Source organism: Acomys russatus, chromosome 17 (genome assembly GCF_903995435.1).
Source record: "Acomys russatus chromosome 17, mAcoRus1.1, whole genome shotgun sequence".
In the NCBI taxonomy this organism is placed as follows: Eukaryota; Metazoa; Chordata; class Mammalia; order Rodentia; family Muridae; genus Acomys; species Acomys russatus.
Genome location: NC_067153.1, coordinates 20,369,155 through 20,389,636, shown reverse-complemented (window position 1 = coordinate 20,389,636; position 20,482 = coordinate 20,369,155).

Sequence of the window (20,482 nt, the reverse complement as noted above, 5' to 3'; positions counted from 1 at the left end):
CACTGAAATGGAGCAATGGTCAAGAGCCCAAACATAAAAAGTAAGTCTACAGTTACTATCCTGGAAACAATAATACTATGAATTGCATGTATAAAAGTGCCATAAAATCCCAGGCTGATTAGGACGACTAGAGAGATTTAACACATCAACTTGTATTGACCATTCAGGCTTCATCTCTGATGCCCTTATGAACACCTCTGCCTAAGGAATTCCGAGCCCTGATGCCCTCTGCCATTTACCCAAGGACCACAGGTAGTAGGCAACTCTTTTGCTCCAGTCTACCTAGTTCCTATCAGCTTCTCAACTACTTGACGTCTGCTATCATGGAGAAGTCATGTTTTTCATCTGTTTATTTATTCCTGTGTTCTACTTCACACTGAGGGTGTGGACTCTCTGACATACAGGGACACCGTAACTTGACTATTTTTCAGTTTCTTCAGCTACAAAAGATACCAATAATCTTGTTAATTGTTTACTGGTGATATTATTGTGAGGGAGTTGTAAGTGCAGCTGTCAATAGAGTGCCTGCCTAGTGTGCTCAAGGCTCTAGATTTAATTGCCAGGACCAGAAAAAACAGCAGTAACACAAACCAGAATGTGGAGACAGGAGGATCAGAAATCCAGGGTCATATTTAGGCACACAGATAGAGGCCAGACTAATATATGTGATTCCCTGTCTCAAACAAATAAAGAATGCTGTCAGAAATAAATATGAGTATCAATATGAACTCTCAACACAATACCTGCTACATAGTGATCACATGACTTAAGCCACCGTTATTATTATTTAATAGCTACTTTTTAAACATCTACCAGGTATCCAGGGAGGCACCTAGTGTAAACTCATAAGAATGACTTGGATAGGATTAACTTGGTCCTTTCCATAACTCTGTTAGGTAGATAAGAGAAATAAACATAAAGGTAATATTTTTTACTGGCAAGTTACCCTTCAGTCAATTGGCAGAATTAATACTTGATATTCTTGATGGTCATTATGAATACAATGCTTTCAGAGTAATGAGTACTTTCAGAAAAGCCTGACATTTTCTCCTTGACTTAAGATGCACCTGTACACCGTTCATGATAGTTCTTTTTTTCTATCTACACATTTTCTCCTTTTCTCTCCTGAAATTGGGTACTCACAGTTTTGTAATCATAAGTGGATTTTGTTCCATTGTGCAGTGTCAATATCTTACCTATGTTTTTAAAGATGCAGGTGGCAGTCAAATCAAGACTGTCCACACATGAGAGACTCTGAAGCCCTTCTGTTCTATCTGGTCATTGAAAGGAGCATGAGCTAACTGATGCCCATAGGCCACCTGTGCCAAGCACACTTCCAGTAATTTTCTATGAATGTTACACACATCATCTTTCATCAACACTCCATTGACAGACAGCTCATAACTTTTATTATCTCTGTTGTTTATTGCAGATGTGCTCGGGGTGAGAGAGAGGGTGCAGAGAGAAGTCTCGACACTTTCTCAATGCCACACAGCAGGCATAGCAAAGTTGTGACTTGAATATTGTTCTAAGACTCCAAGATCTAGCTCCCTCCTCATTAGTTTCTCAAGACTTGATGACTATTACTAAAATATGTGCATGGCTTGAAATCACACCCAGTGAAATGACACAAGAACGGAGGTGAGCACAGGCTTTGGAGATGTGACTTTGAGCTGTGAGGTCCTCAAATTAGTCATTCTTTCTGATCTTCCTTTATTCAGCCTTAACAAAAGAAGAAAGATAATAAGATTTTGATAAAAAAATAAAATAAGAGCCAGTGTTCACAAAGCACCTTGGATATAAGAAGGCATCTGGTAAATGAGAAAAGCTGTAGTTACCATAATGATCACCTTGTACCATATCAGGATTTGAATGAGGATGTTCCCCAAAGGTTCGTGCATCTGCATCCTTGGTCTCCATTTGGTGGTGCTTTGTGGGGAGGTTTAAGAGGTGTGGCCTTAACCAAACCATGCATAGACAGGATCTAGGCCTCCTACATAGATGTAACTGATGGGCAGCTCTGTCCTCAGATGGGTCCCCTAGGAAGGGAAGCAGGGGCTGACTGTGACATAGACTCTGTTGCCTGCTTTTCAAGCACTTTCCCCTGGTTGGGGGTGGGGGAGCAGGGGGCTCTCCTTCTCTGAGGAGTAGGGAATGGGGAATAGAGGAAACAGGGAGGGAGGGTGGGGCCAGGAGGAGAAGAGAAAGGGGGCTATGACCAGGATGTAATGTGAATAATTAATAAAGTAAACTTTTTAATAGAGGTGTGGCCTTGTTGGAGGAAGTATGTCATGGGAGGTTTTGAGTGCTTAAACACCCATGCCATTTCCAGTCACTTGCTCTTTGCTTGTGCTTGCCTTTAAACATAGAATCTCCTTTTGACTTGCTGATCCAGCTGTCATTCTTCCACTCTGCCACTGTGCACAGTAAGCACAAATAAAGCCTTTCTTCTCTAACTTGCCTTGATCATGGTGTTTTTTCAAAGCAAGAGGAAAGTAACTAATACAGTTGCGCAAAATGATGGTCCTGTTCTCAGCAAATCTGAAGGATTCAAAGGAATGTGGAAAATACAAAATGTTCTGAATGAAGAGAAAGAGAGGTTGGTAAAGAGAGAAGGGAGCGGGCACAAATTAAACACTAAGTAAAACCTGAAACATTTCCTTTTTGCACAAGGCCATCCCAACAAATCAATATAGAAGATCTACACTTGTTTCTCAGAAACTAAGTTGATTACTTTGTTGTTTACCATACAGTGAAAGGGAGGTCTCCAAGATTTCAAACCCAAAAATTAGGCACATCCTCTATACATGTCAATCAGGAAATCTGGTCACAGGCATATGAATGGGTGTTTCCTATATTTAAAATACCGTAAGATATGCTAGTCAGGTAGATTCCGTTCCTATCTGGCCATTGAAACCACTGAAACCTCAAAAGAGATAATGGACAAGCTGATTCCGCCCCTGTTTCTGGCTCTCACTGGCTATGCCACCAACATTGCGCAGTTCTCAGCCTCTCCACTCTGGAAATGCAGCAGCAAAGGCTCCACAATTTCTAAAGTTCTTTTCACCTCAAACATTTCATAATGACTCTTTCCCCCACAAAGAACTCTGCTGGCAATACAGAGCAAAGACAGAGCACATATGTAGGAGAGTTACTGCGTTTATATTAAATTCCACATTCCTGCAGGGCTATGTAATGTCTGTTGCCCTTCAGCCGACTCCATACACCAATGTTTGTTTACAGTCATTGGAGCATGAACGGCTATTTTTAAACCTGGCTTTTCGTGTAAGAAGGTTAAAACTCAAACTGAATTTGATTTGTTGAAGAACTCAAATCCTTAGGATTATGGCAGGAAGAAAGAGAAATGTAAGTCACTTTAATTACCCTTTGACTCTTCACTCCCCTCTCTCACCCCCATAATTCTGCTAACAAAGATGCCATTGGTTAAGCTGACTGTATCCAGGGCAGAAAAGCCTTTACATTGGCTGCTGATAACCAACAGTCTTTGGGTTGTTTGCTTTACATTTTCTTTGGGAACAACAGGAAAAAAATCTTTTAGGAGACAGCTGGCTGGGAAGGCAGCAAATCCAGGGATTTGCACAGCTGGCTAGAGAGAAGTATCTAGAAGTTTTATTCAACTGAGATTTTATGTCGTGGTCTCCTTTAACAAATAACAGGCTTTGAAGCACCACAGATGTCGATCCCCAACTCACTAGTAACCTGGCTGAAGGCCTGGCTCATTCTGTCACTAACATGGGTTTTTCTGTACTTAGCTCTTCACCCAGAACCCATCTGTGGACTCTAGCATATGACATCAGTTCCCAGAGAGATGGGATTGGTTGGCCATCTCTTTTGGTTTTCTTCCTATTGCTAATGCCTGGGAAAATGGTTCACTCATAAGAGTTTACATAATGCATGGCTTACTGAGGGTATCCAGTCCTGGAGCACTAACTTCATGGAGATTTCAACACGCATTTTAAAGGGCTACCGCATAAGATGAGGAATGGCTACTGATGAATCTGAGGAGACGATAAAAGTGATGTTAGAACTAATTGTGCGACTTTGTGAGCATAATGAAGCTATTTGGTTGTCTTATTTAAATAAGCATTTTTCTCAGTAAATAAATGATATCTCTACAAAGCTATTTTTTATTATTTATTTATTTATTATAATTTACTCCTATTACATTTCGATTGTTATCCACTTGCTTGTATTATCCCATTCCCCCTTCCCTCTTCTGCCCTATTCCCCTCTGACAGGGGGCCCACAGCCTATCAGGTCTCATCTGGATAGCCTGCATCCTCTTCCTCTGTGTGCCCGCATGGTCTCCCTGCCAAAGCTTTTTTTTAAAAAAGAAGCTTCTTTACCACCCTAAGTGGAACACATCAGTGAATAGAGAGAGACTTGAAATTGGAATGTACGGCTTGAGTAAATAGTTGAGCAGCTGGTAAATAAATGAACCGAAGAAAGAGATGAAGAAGGAAGAATAGTGTATCCCATTCAGGAAGACATGCTCATGTGGTTGTCTCTAGTTAAATCACAATTTTCCTTTCTCTGTATTCTCCAGTCAGCCAGCCCAGCACAGAGGATGGACAGACATACGGACAGACATACGGACAGTGAGCAAGTCACAAATCTCAGTCTTTCCCTAACATCCTGACTTACACTGCACAATCTCATGGCACACTTTGAGGGGAGAAACATGGCCTTCAACACAGCTTCAGGACGTCTCGCCTAGGCCACAAATGCCCAAGCCCTGGCTAGCTGGTGAACACATCAGAAATCGCATGTTGGGTATACAGCACATACTTGCTACCAGAATATTTTAAAATAACAATTTATGTTCTAAAAAATATACACCACGTAGTGTTCACTGGATACTGCACTGTGAGAAGATTGAGAGAACCAACCTCAAGGCTGAGATAAGCTGCAGTATGCCTTGTGCTCTATAAATACTGGCCAAGGTAATTATCCTAACAACCATTTAAAGGAAAAGCTAATATATGATGAGAAAACTGAGACACAATGGTCAAGGAAGTGGCTTAGGGTCTTGGAAGAAGGAACTGAAAGACCTGACAGTATGGCTAGGTGGTTTGCACTAACGCCAATGCTGTTTGCTCTGCTCTGAATCGTGTGGATTCTCTATGTGAAGCATTAATCACTGAATAAATTATGGTAAGGTTCGTGGCTCTGGACAGGAACTGTGCTGGATAAAGGAACCTTTCATGGTCACAGACCTACCTACACACAAATATAAAAATGTTATCTTTTAAAATCTTTGTCTCTGTCTCTGTCTCTGTGACTCCTCTTTGTGTGTCTCTCTATCTCTCTCTGTGACTCTTCTATGCATCTCTCTCTGGTTTGCTGTCTCTCTCTATCTCTGCATCTGTCTGTTTCTGTCTCTGTCTGTATGACTAATCTCTGTCTCTCTGTCTCTGTCTCTCTGTCTCTGTCTCTCTGTCTCTGTCTCTCTGTCTCTCTCTGTCTCTGTCTCTCTCTTTCTCTCTCTCTCTCTCTCTCTCTCTCTCTCTCTCTCTCTCTCTCTCTCTCTCTCACACACACACACACACACACACACACACACACACACACACACACACACACTACTTTAAAATATTTTTCCAGCCCACCTAGCTACCATGGAGGCTTGAAAGCAGATGACCCAGCCAAGAGATCTTATCAAGTGATTTTTTTTTTTTTTTTTTTTTTTTTTGCAAAGCACCATTTAATGCAAAGCCAACAGTGTCAGGGATAAAAGGTTATGCTAAGATTCAAGAAAACTGATAAATTTGAATTTTGAAAAAATGGTTTTAAGTTGAATTTTATTATTTATCAAGTGATTTTTAAAGATCTCTTTGCTGAATGCCAAGTATAAAGGATGAGTCTAAAATGGGCATTTCTAAGTGCTGAGGAAAGTCAGGCATCCTGAAGCACTGACATTTCTCAGCAGATTCCTCCTTTGTCCGTGCTGAAGGTCACTCTGAGTGAAAGCTCCTTCATTGACAGACATTATCGTTCAGTGTCTCAAGACTTCTTACAGACTTGCATTTTCTTCATCTCTCTAAAAGTGTTTTTCTTTTCAGTCACAAAATGCAGAGGTGTTATACCTACATCTCAGGGATGGTTGATTTTCATTGTCCACCTGACACAACCGAGAATCATTTGGAAGGAAGGCCTCAATGAAAGACTGTCTCTATCAAGTGGGCCTGTGAGCGCGTCTATGAAGGAATGTCATAATTAGCTTAACTGATCTTGGGAAAAGCCTAGCCTGTTGTGGTAACCACCATCTCTAGGCCATGGGTCCTGGGCTACATAAAAGTAGAAAAATCAAGAGACTTGGCCTGTGTGCATTCATTTCTCTCTGCTCTTGAGTGCAGATACCTCGTGCCCAGCTATTTGAAGTTCCTACCTTGACCTCAATGTAATGATGGACTATACGAATTGTAAATCAAAAATTCCCTTTCCTCCCCCAAGTTGTTGGCTTTTGCCGGGTATTTTACGACAGTGATATAAATGAAGGTCGGATGATCCCCTTCAAAAAAAGTTTAGCAAGATAGCTAGCAAAGTAGCTCAATGGATAAAAGCACTTGTGTCTGATCTTAAGGGTCACGTGATACAAGCAAAGGACTGATGCAAGCGAGTTGTCCGGTGTCCTCCACAAAAACTGCATAGCCCACAGCATGTGCATGCAGACATACAGACACATAAGTAAATAAGTGAACAGGGTTTGGGTTTGTTCTTCGGTTTGTAATTGTTAGCAAGAACGTTCTGACTAAATACTTAGTGGGCAATTTATTTTCACTTAAACTTGTTACTTAACTTAGTGGCTTCTCTGTGCCATGAAGTCAAGTGCTGGTGCGCTGTCCTCATAGAGAGTAGTTGAAATAGTCCAGGGTACCCTGGGCTGTTTAAAACCTATTCCAGGTCACACTACTGCATCTCCAAGTTCAGGAATTTTGGCAATATTGATCTCATCATAAAATAATTACCAATCTCTACGGAAAGCATAATCTAGCCCTTTGTACCCAAGCCAGACTTGTTGTATTCATAACTCTTCAAAGATAGAGGCTAATGGGTGCCAAAATAAAATATTACAGAACTAGCCACTATTTGATTTGAAGTACAATACAATAAATAATTCAACTTTGCTGAGTGCTGAGAGGCTGTGTGGACAGTTGCATCTTAGTAAAGTGCAAGGTGAGAAGGAGAATTTGCCCCTCCAGTTTTGTATTTTGCAGAGCTGCAATGTCAAAGGGAGTCTCACACTGGAGGTGAGAGGAATACAAGAACGCACAACAAAATTGATTTCCACACTGCCTTGATAGTACTACTGACTGCTAATCCTATGACAAGCCAAACTGAGAGGATATGACATGCTAGATGGGTCTAGCACCGGTGAGAAAAATCTGTCTCATCTAACCAGGAAATGTCAGCATGGGCATACAGTGGTTTGCAACTGTAATTATATGGGTCTTATTAGATTTATGGTACCCAAGGGCTACATATCTATTAACTGTCTTGTCTCAGATTTAGGTCAATAATAGTCATGAGTGGGTAGTTAGTAATTCTGTTTTCTCTCTCTTCTATCCATTCTATGTGGCCAAGAGGATATTTAGATTGAAAGATTCTATGAGACCTGACTTTTGTCTGTTATCTGTATATAAAAATAAAGATCTTCTTCATATTTGTGTTAGCATATGAGTAGCAGGGTACCTGGGCTACTAGGCATGAGAAGTTCTATATCAACCACAACCCTAAATCTTCAACACCACTCTAGCATCGACCAGACAACTTTACAAGTCAAGCACTTACCAGCTACACTCAGTATGGTTTCAGTTGTTATTTGTTCCGGATGCAGAATCCTGTGGGTGAAGTGACAATTGGTTAGTGTGCTTTTCCAACAATTGGGTCAGTGACCAGAGTAAAACTGAAATTTTATCCTTCAACTATGCTGCAAGTATTTAATAGCATCTACTAAGTTAGTGTTATGGGGCCTGAGGTAGACGCCTATGACTTACTAAGAATCAGGCAGAGTACTCATCCTTAATGAAATTTAAAATGGAGGCTGTAAATGTGTGGCCAATGCATGAACACTGATTGCTTTTTTAAAAGAAAGTCAGGAAGGATTTCAGTATTTTTTTTTAGGATAATTGGTGGTAGCACCAACAATCCAACTTTTGAACTGAGTGAAGATAGTTAAGTTCCCACAACAGCTATACTTAATGAATAGTCTAGAAAATACAAAGTGCTTCCATGTGTAACTTTTTAAAATATCAACTTCAAAAAAGTAAGAACTTGTCCCTCTCATTCTCCACTATATTCCTGAAAATCTTTGTAAGATAGAATCTGATTTTGGTCATTGATTTGGATTGTTGAATGAAAATAAATACCCAAATTGAAGAGCAAAACAAGAAGGGAAATATGACTACAATGGGAGTAAATGCACAGAGAAAACACATTGAGACCAAGATCTCCTGGAATTTTGAATTCCAGGTTCCCAAAGACAGAATTTCAATAAAGCCTTCCAGTGACTCTGTTGAAGATGCCACAGTCTGTCCCAGATATACATCTCAGTAGTACAGTTAGTACCCTTGTCAATGTACTATAGCTCAGGCTCTGATTCACATCTTTGTAGGTTATATAAAAAGGAAAAATAGAAAGAAAATTATCATTCAAACTATACATTATCAGAGATTGCAAAAGTCCTAGAACGATGGTAGTTTATTAATTTATGAAAAATTACTATTACAGAAACTACAATAGTAACTTTTCTTGACCAGACTGTTCTACTTTAGCAATTTAGCAAATTACAGTTACTAATAACTGTCATGGTGACCAGAACATTCATGTCCCCATCATGAAACTATTTCTCTCCGCACAATAAATGATAGTTAGAGAGTTTGGTGAGCCTGGAATGGGATTTTAAAAGGCTAGGGGTAAAATGATTAATGGAACTCAATGAAGAATGCCTGGTTCATCCTCTCTCGTGGAACATTTGTGTCAGTGGGAACAAAACGGACAACATACTTTACCATCTTACCAATAGACTCACAGAAAGAGCCAAAATAATCAAAGGTCATTAAACACTATTTGCCTCCTGGGCAGCATTTCCCCTTTTATTTTCAGTTTCTATTCAAGTAAGTCATGATCTCATCTTGTCCAGCTAGCAGTTGGGACTATACATTCACCAAGACAGTCAAAGTACAAAATGAGACAGGAGCCTCACAAGACAACCAACAGAGATAACTAACCAGGGCGCAGAGGAGCCTGCTGAGACAAGCACCAACCAAGGACCTTGCACGGACTGGACCTAGGCCCCCTACAAAGATGTAGCTGAAGGCCAGCTCAGGATTCATGTGGGCCACCTACTAAGGGGAATGGGGGGCTTTCTGACATGGATTCTCTTGCCAGCTTTTCAATCACTTTCCTCTGGCAGGACTGCCTTGCCAGGCCACAGGGGAAGAGGACACACTCAGTCCTGATACAACTTGATGAGAGGGATGGGAAGGGGAGGGGCTCCCCTCTTCTGAGGAATAGGGGAGGAGGATGTTGGAGAGGGAGGGATGGGGCTATGACGAGGATGTAAAGTGAATAAATAAATAAGTTAAAATTTTAAAAAGTACAAAATTACCATTGGCTAATTTGTAAAGAAATTGCCATTGCAGAAATTACAGTACTCAGTTTCTTTATTTCTTTTCTATTTTAATTTTTCACTATATTACTTACTTTATATGTAACTGAGTTATATAAAGACACTTCATGCAAGTGTGTAGTGTATGTGGGACAAGTTACTCACACGGTCCCTCAACTTTCTCACCTCTTCTGCTTCCCATTAGTTTCATTTGTTCCTCTCGAGCAGTGGTTCTCAACCTTCCTAATTCTGAGATCTTTTAATACAGTTCCTCAAATGGTAACGATCCCCAACCATAAAATTATTTGTTGCTACTTCATAAGTGTACTTTCGCTATTGTTATAAATCAAAACGTAAATATCTGATATGCAGGCTCTCTGGTATGCAATGCTCACAGGTTGAGAATTACTGTTCTACAGTCTAGATAGTTCCACGGCACTCATTTCTCCTGACCAGCCTGTTCTGTCTAATATTTATTAGTATATGAGTCTAAAGGGATTGTGACAATTTTATTTTTAGAGCCTACTGTGGGCTAAACATGTAGATCATCTATCAGTCACATGAAAATTTGGGGTTTGTTTGTTTGTTTGTTTCCAGGCTTATTTGTAAAGAGTATCTTAAAGACAATAAATGATCCATCCCAGTGATCACAGCATTGAAGGATAAAATGATTATATTTACCTAAGTAATTTGAAGTTTATTTGAGACAACCTTTGGAAGCTCATTTTCAATACTATCCACTTGGGAGGAAAAATATCACTCATATTTAGGCCAGGAATGATAGTGCACACCTTTAATCTCAGCACTTAGGAATAGTAGGCAGATTTGTGTGTCTTTGAGGCCAGCTTGATCTTCATAGTGAGTTGCAGGGCAGCCAGAGCTACATAGTAAGACCCCCCCATCTCAAAAAAAATTGCACATATTTTACCAGATTGCTGAAAATCCTAAGAAGCTGGGACTGGGTGGGTCAAAGAGTATGAGCTACATGGTTTCTGAAAAGGGTGCCACCATGTGAGGTAGGGCGAGCCAAAGATTAGAAGAATGATGAGGTTGAATTGGGAAACATTTCCTGTCCTCAAATACTAGAGCACAAAGGGCAAACAGACATATGGCATATGAGCCACACCCTCCTCAATAGACATAGCAGAATTATTTTGCAATAAGCCCAGATATAATACCAATATCTTTCAAAACACAGCAATGTGCAACAATTTACAGTCAGTCACATTTAACAGCAAGATAGGCTATATTTTCCATGCCTGGATTGAAAGTTGAATCTACAAGGCATTGAAGAGATTCAATGCATTGATCTGTCTAGTAGAAAAAAAATGTTAAATGAAGTAAAAGTTACTGCTTGATGGAATTAATAAGAACATTATAAGTACTAATCTTTCTATGTCCATACTTCCTTTCTCCTTTTATTCATCTCTTCCCTTTCTTCTCCTTCTCTCTTCATATGTATGTATGCAATAGAGAGATGAACAGACAGATTATGATGATTCTGTTGATAATGATGATGATGAAGATAAATACATACATACATGCATACATACATACATTCATAGATATAGATAAAGATGATGATAGATAGATAACAGAGAGAGAGAGAGAGAGAGAGAGAGAGAGAGAGAGAGAGAGAGAGAGAGAGATCCAAAATATAGGTAATGGCAAAAATCATTATCTAGTAATCTTCACAGAAAAGGGGATGCCTTTTCAGACCCACTACTCCCATCGTTGATGATCTATTCCTGGCAAAAGCCACCAAGCATTCACAAGTATTAGTAAGTAGGAGCTGCAAGAATGCACCTAGGATTCTTGAAGAAATAGTCCATACTCGACTTGACCTCTAGAGCCAGCAGTTCCTGAGAATTACGTGAAGGAAGTATTCTTGCTCAATCATGTTTCTACCATGCCCTCAATCCCACAAAGAAAGAAGCAGAGGAACTGAGCCAGCTCATTCTGCCCACATATGCCTTGATTCTGAACCCAGGGAAGGAGAAGTAAGGCCTCAACCTCATTTGGTCCTTCCATGTGATACTGCAAGCAACCCGATGGAAGCTTGACTACCTGCTACTTGCTCAACATCAAACAAAAATGAATCCCACTTCATCTGCACATGCATCCATTCACACACTTAGAAATCTCATACCTCACTCTGCAAGCATTTGCCAAGGGCCTGTGTTTTTTCCACACATCCTGCTAGCAACTCCGGATATAGAGAGTAAGAAAATAATTCCTACCCTCAGGGAGGTCAGTGGCCAGTTGAGCAGATGATGTCTAAAACACTGATTGATGGCGAAACAAATGACCACAGTACAATGTGGAAGTCTAATGGCAGAATTATGCAAAGCCATAGCAGGGAGGAGGGACACAAAGAAAAGATTTCACAGCTCTGGCCAAAGGCATTTTGTATGTGAAACACTTTTTAATACATGCAAACTTTCCACACTGTGTAACTATTTATCTTCAAACTCTTAAAGCCTTGGGAGAAAAGCTATATCCTCCAGTTCAAAAAGGAATAGCTCTATGCATTATAACCCTTCTTTCCACAGTTACACACACTTGGTGCTACTCTGCCCAACTGCTTAGCTCTGGTAAAGACAGCATTGCCTGAAAAAAATAAATAAAGCTCAGGGCAAAGGAGAGGCAAAAATTAGTACTATTTGACTGAAGTACAACTATGTTAATGTATCCAGAAAACTTCAGAGTGCCCACTAAAGTGGTGTTCTGTTAAAGTAAGAGACTACAGACAGACTGAAGAATTACCTGCATACAAACTGCAGTCAGAACATAAGATGCTCTTACTTACAAAATAGAAGCAAGGAATGAACAAGAAATGTCAGACTTGCATTCTGATGGTAGCAACAATATAAATGATATTGAACAAACAGCATCTGTGTGAAAATTAAGCTCCTTAAAAATTATAAGCACTTTGCCCCCTAGAACTCAGAGCAGACAGTGTCCATCTCAAAGAGATATATAGGTGAAATCTTGTCTTAAATAAATTAAATTTTTTAAAGGAATTGTTACACCTTGGACCATACAGAAATAGCTCAAAGTGAAAAGAAGCCATTCAAATCTTCAATAGGAAAGAAATAAAAGGTACTTTGCAGAGGACTGTCATACAACAATACAGATTCCAATGTGTGCAAAGAAATATAGGCATGTTGAAAGTAGCATGGCCTATGGTGACAAGAAACAAGCAAAAAATGTTTCTCCTATCAGTAATGTAGTGATTAAACAAATTATAATGCATAAATATAATGGAATCCTCTGGGACTATGTAACATATCTTTGATCTTTGTCTTAATATGAAAGAAAGCATTAATCAGTATAGTGTTTTATTTTATTTACTAATTTGTACATGTGCAAGGTTGGATTTGGGGGCGATAAACACAATGATAATAGAGACATTCATCTATAATCTATCTATCATCTATCTATTTATCTATCAATCAATCATCCCTCCCTCCCTTCTTTCTCCTTGTTCTCTCTGATGCATCCTTAGCATGCTGAGCAATGCCTAGGACATAGTCGGCGCTTTAGAATGCTAACTTGTGTGCAGTGTGTAGTAAATTCTTACTGTTACACACAATTATGGGGATGGCTAGAAAAAAGAAAAAAAAAAGCCTTGGAAAGCAAGGAGAAGAGATAGATCCTGCAAGCCTGTGCTGTCACAACCTTCCAGAGAAAACTACTTTCCGACGCCACTACTGAAATGTTTTGGGGCCCGGGTTGAACTTCCCTCGTCACTTGCTCTTTCCTAGAATATGACTCTATTAAAAGACTCAGGGACTCAGCAGCGCAGCGGATACTCTGTTTCCTCCCTGGGCCCTTTCTTAAAAGGTCAGGGCTCACTGACTTCCCATTTCCCATCTATTGTCACAGTTCACGGTTCTTCACCCATCACAAGGAATGGCCGAGACAATTACATCAGTGGCCTCCTACCCCTTCTATCGGCATTGCTACAGAGAAAGATGGTTGTCATCTCTGCTCATGTGGGACTCTGTCAGACAACCGGCTGTCACAGAGAGATTGCTCCTGATTTTTCTTTAGAGTGTCCGTTTCTTTCTTTATAGATAAATTGTAGGTTTGCCTAAAGCTGCAGACTCCTCCCAACAACCATGTAAGATGGACCGAAGAGAAAGTGAGTCCAGCTTGACTGCAGCCCTTGAGGACAGGGAGTTTAGCTCACGAGAGACCAGGGCTCGAATCCCAGCCACCATGCTAACTCCAAAGTTCAGTACTTAACCTCGAGCCAAAGTTTATTCTAGACCGGTCGGTTCAGCACCTTTTTTCCCTGTCAACAGCCCGAATCTCCTTCCTGGAGAAGACAAAGGTGAGACTGTAAGACACAGCTTTCTCCTGCGACAGAGAAAGGCACAACTGCCTGGTTAGGACAGACTTCTACAAATGTATCCCGAGGAGGCTGTTTAAAAGAAAGACAACTAGAAAAATCATATATGTTCAAATCACAAATGTAATAAGAGAAGTTTCTTTATTCCCCCTTTGGACGTAGATTAGCAAGGCTGACTAATGGTAGAAGCAAGAAAAAGACAAGACTGAGGGAAGAAACTGCCTAAGCAAAGTGAGGGGGATTATCAGTGCCTTGAAATGCTGACTAGCCTTTGAAAATGAGACCTTACTCCATCAGTGTGTGTCTCCTTCGAGTTGGGATTCCCTGTGGTTTTTAAGTTACTTTAGACGTCTAAGTCTAAACTATTTTCTAGGTGAAAGGGTTTAAATTCCTATATCTGACAAAGTCTCCCTAGATTCATACATAAAAAGCAGTTTAGACTCAGTCAAGTAAACCTATAAAGCCTTGGTAGCCAAATAGGTATAAATTTCAATTTCACAAAATTGTTGTAAAAGTTCTCACTCAAAATGTGGCAAAAGGCACTCACCCTTCCGTATTCAGAAGGGTACAAGTTAAAATTAAAATGATGTTCCTTTGCCCAATTAGATTAGTGCAAAAGCCACCCTACTATTCAAGACAAACAATTCATAAAATGGCATTTACTGGGTGCTAACTGTAGCTCTTATGAGCTACTGTAAACGCTCAGCATATGATCTCACAGTTCAACCTCCTCATAGCCTTTTGATACACCTGTGCTTTTCAAGGCTGGCTTTAAGATGAAGAAAAAACTCACCGAAGGGCTGAGGATACTAACTTACTTAGGGTCACATAGCTTTTTCAGATGTCTAGCACATTCTACAACATAAGTTTTAAAATACAAGTGACCTTTGGGCCATTAGTGCTAATTTTAATGTTCTGTAGTGCAAAGATGAGCTATAGAAAAGACTGCTTATACCAAAATACCCTCTAAATAGCAACTTACATTGCTAAATGTTGTAAATAAAGTGCTCAAAACAATTTTTAAATATTTATTTATTTTTAAATATTTAGTCAGTGTCTTATTGCTAATATTTTATGAAAATTTCAAAACACTGTTAAGGAAGATTTTAATAACATGACAAGACATTCATATTATAAATTCTGGAGAGGCCAGACATTGTGACACATGCCTGTAATCCCAGCATTCTGGGAGGCAGAAGTAGGCAGATCTCTGTGAGTTTGAGGCCAGCCTGGTCTACAAAGTGAGTCCAGAACAGCCAATGCTACACAAAGAAACCCTGACCCACACACACGTAGATGCATGCACTCTACACATGTATGCCTCTCTCCCCCCTCTCCCCTCTCTCCCTCTCTCTCTCCCTCCCTCCCTCTCTCTCTCTATCTTTCTCTCCCTCTCCTCTCCTCCCTCTCCCTCCCCCTCCCCCCTCCCCCCTCCTCCCCTCCCCTCTCTCCCTCCCTCCCTCCCTCCTCCCTCTCTCTCTCTCCCTCTCTCTCTTTCTCTCCCCCCCCTCCCCTCCCCCTCCCTCCCCCTCTCTCTCTGCCTCCCTCCCTCCCTCTCTTGCTCTCTCAGTCATCCACCTTGTTTTTTGGCAGTCAATAAACTTAGAGCTTACCGGTTCACCACACTGACCGCCATGCAAGCTTCGGGAAGTAGCCATTCTTCACCACCTACCATGTCTCCACCTCCACACCTATCACTGGGACTTCAGAGGTACAAATATCCCACTCACTTCCTCAGTCTTATACTGCAAACACTTGAGCTACTGAGCTGTGTCCCCAGCTCTATGGTGTTGGCTTTTAAAGTGCAAAATATTTGAAGTGGGACCATGTAGCTATCACCTGTTTGATCAGTGTAACAGTATGGTATATTCCTTGTATTGTAAAAAATAAGGATAATTAGTCCATTTATACATCTTCTTATTGTAGAGGACGAGAGGTCCTTGTGCTCACTGATAGCACTGGAAAAATCAGGAATAGTAAGTTAACAGGCTTTTCTCTTCAGTAAAAAGGATTTACACCTCTTTCTGCAAGGAAACATGGGATTAAATGTTGTTAATCATAACCTGGTGACCTTTGCTATCCTCTTCTGAACTTCAGACTATTACATTTGTCCCAGACTCCAGAACATTGCTTCTCAGTCAATAGAACCCACAGATACTTTGCAAAAGACAAGTACTTTACAAAGGAGTTCCTAGGTAGTCATGCCTTAAGCTTTGCTGTGATAATCGTCACCAAGAATTTTCCCCTTAGTTTTACTGTGCTTAAATATGTCAAAAAATAACCTGCCCAAGGTCAGACTCTAGAAGTTTGAACCAACACTGGCTCACTAAGTCGAGCTGAACTGGATTTCCTTCTTGTCTCTCGCAGACCGCGCCTCTGCTGGCCAGAGCACTGTCAGAGTCTCCCACACCCTATCAGGATTTTTGGCATTATACTTCCTATGTGAATCTGTGCTGAAAAGAGTCCCTGCTGGTTCACTTCCTTGCTTCCCTGCTTCAGAAGTACATAAATTGGCATGGCAACGCATGTATGCACTCCTTCTATTTCATTTCTTTTACAAATTGTATACACATAATTTTTCATAGAATGCGTAGCTAGATTTGGAATTGTTGGGTTATAAATAAAAATATGCTAACCAGATGGTAGCGTGTGCCTGTAATCATAGCACTGGCTGGTAGAGGCGGGAGAATGCAGGGTTCAAGAACATTCTTGCATCTACAGATAGTTCAAATCTAGCCTAAGATACATGAGCAGCTGTCTTTGAAAACAAAATAGAAATGTGCTTAATTGAAGGTACACATTTCTCTATCCACATTACAGAATATATATTAGTTGTACCCTATTAAGAACTACATTGACTATTTTCTATGCGAACTGTTTCTCTACTTCTTCATACTAAAAACAAGCAGGTGTCTCCCAGATTCTCCTCACAAGCAGCCAGTAAAGACTAACTAGTATTTATTGATTCCCAAACAAGTGCGAGTTGTCAGGGAAGTGCTAGGACAGGGCATCCCAAGCCAATTGCCTATCTCTGGTTTTGGTAACTAGGACTGCACTGGTGTGCAATAAGCAGGTGAAATGACTTTTGTGGGTAAAAGTGCTTGTCATACATGTTTAATCATCCAAGTTTACACTTCCAGAATCTGGCATACCATCCAGAGGCAGCTTCATCAGTGAGCCTGTAATCCCAGTACCCTCTCTGTGGAGACAGAAAGCAGGGGCCGCTCTTATTCAGAGAGAAGAGCCCTTGTCTCAAGCAATGTGGAAGGTGAGGACTCAGATCTCAGTATTAACCTCCAACCTTTTACATGTGCTGTGGCATGCCAGCACCCCCACACAAATCACATACATGTATAAGTAATAATAATAACAAAGGTGGGGTGCTCATAAGAAACCCTGAGAGGTATGTTTTATTATGGGATGGCAAAGCAGAAGCTTTCAGAACAGAGTTGCTTGAATGTCAATGGGAGCAACCATTCTGGGCACAGAAACCCTCTCCATCTTCCTCGCTACTGAAGATGACCAAGTTTTCTGTTCTGGCCTTCCAAGATGATCAAGATTAAAATCCCCCCATTTAAAACCTCTGCTTCTTGGTTATTACTTGGGTAACGTTCCCCTGACCCAGAACTTTCTTGGTATCATAAATTGCAGCACAGATCACTTTGTCCCAGATCTCCAGAGAGGAGAGGGCAGAAACAAAGTTCAGATGGAGCCAGAGTAATATGTCTAACCTGGAAACCTCTTTCCTCAGCTAAGCAATTGTAGACAGATGGCCTTTCCAGGGTGATATATAATGTGAAAGATTTTATCTTGGAATAAGAAAAAAATACGAATTTGTTGACATGTGGCCTTTTGTAAGCCTGGTGGCCTATGTTCTAGTTTCACTGAGAGCATGTAACAATTATGGTACTTGTCACTTTCGCTGCCAACCAGTCATGAACAGAAACTTCATATTTTCTGAGGCTACTTAATAATCTAAGCTTCCAGTTGGGGATACATACTAAAATAAATGATAATTCATGATCTCAGCATCTAGACTCAGCTTAGCTACAGATCCACAAAGTGACCTTAGCTGAATTAATTTTTAGCTTCTCTTTCTGTACAAGGATATATATTTTCATATGCTATTTATAAAGATCCCTGAAGCCTAAATACTTGTGCGATTGACACTCATCAACACATGTTTCTAGACAAAAATAGCCATCACCATATCTAAGAACGATGATGTTAGTTAAGCACAGTGTTGATCAGCAATGAGGACCAGTATATATTTCATCATAACGTCTGTCATGTTGCGCAGTTATATGAGTAATAGCTCTATTCGCTCATTTGTTCCATCAATCAACCACCGCACAAGGTAACTACTGCCTTCACTTGGCTTCAGAAACAGACATGGAAAGTAACGGAAGAGCAAGGATCAGAAGCCTGTTATAAGGCAGGTGGGTGAACAGTTCCCAGCATTCCGACTGAGCAGAAGGACACAGGCTCTAGAGGAGCATTGACATGTTACTCTCTTATAAACACGACTGTCTTTTAAAATATCTCATAATACATGTTAATCTCCTTTTCAAAGTGAGTAAAATGTGGCTTCTACGGACGTGATGAAGTCAGAGTTATAATCAGGTAGACCTATTTGTCTGGTTCTTTATTAAAAGCTCAAAGTGGAGCAAAGAGAAAGACTCTCTTCCCACTGTGATATTGTGTGCAGTTGACTGCACAAAGAAACTATCACAGATGGCTCAGACAAAAGATTCTCTGAGTAAATCCTAGTTCTGTTCCTTTAAAAGTGGTACATGCATGACTACATTATCTCACGTCATTTCACTGAGCAGACTCCGCAAGTGGCAACCTTTTCCTTTGCTACAAGTATGTTATTCTTTAATTCAGCATCTGGCTGTGGGTTCACATAACTAATGTAGGCTTATAAACAGCATGGCTTCAAAGTTGCAAAGCATCCTCATATCTTTGAGTTTATAGTCAAGCATTTTAATTTATTCTATTATTTATTTAATTTATTCTATTATTATATTGAGATTTTCATTAAAATAATGTTTTTCAGATGGTCTGGTTTATTTTTAATTAGACATAGGCAAGACAGCTGCCAAGCAAACTGTTTCATTCAGCATTGGTAGGCTCAGCCTTTTCTGGATCCCTTTCTACTTGGGGTCCTTTCTGAATTATATAACACAACATAATGGCTTAATTGTCATTAGCCTTGTTATTGTTTGAGTGATTGGTGGTTGTTGGTGGTGGTGGTGGTGGTGGCAAGTAGTAGTAGTGGCTAGTTGGTTGCTTGGTTACATGGTTGGTTTTGATTTTGCCTCCGGCTTGCTGGTTTGGCAGGTTTCATAGAATTCACCTGAGCTAGCTCACCTCGGCTCTACATGGTGCTGATCAGCAAAAATGTGCATACAGCAGCTGATTACCTCACTTGGATGTCTAGCAGGTAGCTGTCTGTTGGCACGGGTGAAGATCTCAGTTTTTCCAGAGCAGTAGAATAGGGAATCATCTTTGCACCATCACTTAGAAGATATCTTCATTTTCCACACTGGACACTGCACATTGTCCACAGTAGATCATGATATCTGCACTGAATGAAGGTTCAATGAGACTATTCTTTCTTTTCTTTTATAGGTTCATGAAGAAAAACATTTCTGTCTGCAAATAGAGATAATTGCACTATTTCATTTCCTATTTGTATCCACCTTTATTTATTTCCTTTGTCTTATTAGTCTAACTAAGACTTTGAGCACTATAGTAAGAGTGGAGAGAGTGGGCATCCCATCTCACAGTAAATTTTATAGGAAATACTCTCAACTGTTTCTCATGTACTGTAATGTTGACTATGAGTTGCTCTCTTAGCCATTACGTTGTTGAGATACAGTGATAATTTGTAGTGTCAATTTGACAAGTTCTGAAAACACCTTTGAGACAAATCTCTGGGCACAGTTGTGAGGGATTTGTTAGGATAGATAAATTGAGCAGAGAAACCCAGCCCAAATATGAATGGCACCATTCCACAGGGTTCCAGACCAAAGTAGTAAAGGGGGAGGGGGATAAGCACAAATATTCATTGTTCTTTGCTGCCTGGCTGTAGATACAATGTGACCAGCTGCCTCATCCTCCTCCATCATGCCTTCCCTGCCACCATGGACAGTATACCCTCAAAATAAAAATCAAAGTAAAAAACTTTCTCTCTTACATTGTTTTTCTCAGTTGTTTAGTCACAGAAAGCAAAAAGGCAACTAATACGGAAAATTTACACCTCAAAGTGATAAGGCTGACTATGTGTTTCTTGGGTCTTGGGAATAGATTTGTGGTACAGTTTGGAACTTTGGGTTAGAAAAGCTCTAGCATGTTGTAATCAAACCTTAATGGGCCATTCTTGTGGGGGTGGGCAAGCTGGGTTCTACGGAGAAATGAACTAGAGTATATACTCAAACAGATACAAGAAGCACACAGACTAGACAAGGCCAGAAAAGAAACTCCCTGGG